Here is a 905-nt window from a genome sequence, read left to right as displayed (position 1 = left end):
TTGGTTGTAAATCATCGACGGCCAAAAACAACCACTCAAAAGAGAATTACTTGTTGCTTAACCATTTACACATTTTTCTTTGCCAATATACATACATTTCAAATATGAGCCAAGGTAGAATATTTATTTTTAGTAATGACTCAACTCCAAGCACATCTTTTGAGGAGATTTTCGCGAACCTTGTATTGTTATTCACGAAACCGCCAAGAAAAATTTTGGACAGATCGGTCAGGTCAAGACGATCTCAAGTGATGATATTACATTTGTACATACATACATGCGGCATATGAAATTTTGGCTACAAAAATTTTATTGGCATTAACTTTTGAAAGTTTATTAAAAATGTTTTTCAGTGCAGGTTATATGTATGAAAGTGATTGTTTCCATACATCACTATTTGAGTATAGTGCGAATTTATTCAGTACCACTAAATTTAGTTATAATGAAACAAAATGCAACTATTACTTGAGTTTTCAGTGGTAGAGCCGAAATTTTCCACTATCACTAAGCTGGTGATAAATCGTGAAAAATATATTTTCTTCCAATATACTTACAGCTAGTTAAATGCCTAGTGTACTAAAAATTTAGTGTACTACCCTAAACTCTGGTTTTTATGAATGCAAAGAAATTCTTTTTACAGCTCTTTATGGCACGAAGTGTTCTAGGTTTTGATGCGGTCTATTTTTTTTAAATCCCTTCATGCTACGAAGAAAGAATGACGCTTACCAACTATGCGACTTTTTTCTAAGTCATCAAATCGGCAAATAACTTATAAACTAATTTTTAATACCAGCAGCTTTGCTTTCAAAGTTAATCATATATGTATGTAACTTGTCACACATTTGGGCATTCGATTTGCACATTCTCGAAAAAATCCAATTTTAAAAACAGCCACACCAAACTGA

Source organism: Rhagoletis pomonella, unplaced genomic scaffold (assembly GCF_013731165.1).
Source record: "Rhagoletis pomonella isolate Grant_MI unplaced genomic scaffold, Rhpom_1.0 Rhpom_scaffold_00007, whole genome shotgun sequence".
In the NCBI taxonomy this organism is placed as follows: domain Eukaryota; kingdom Metazoa; phylum Arthropoda; class Insecta; order Diptera; family Tephritidae; genus Rhagoletis; species Rhagoletis pomonella.
The sequence above is the reverse complement of the archived record's forward strand: the minus strand, read 5'-3'. Positions refer to the sequence as shown.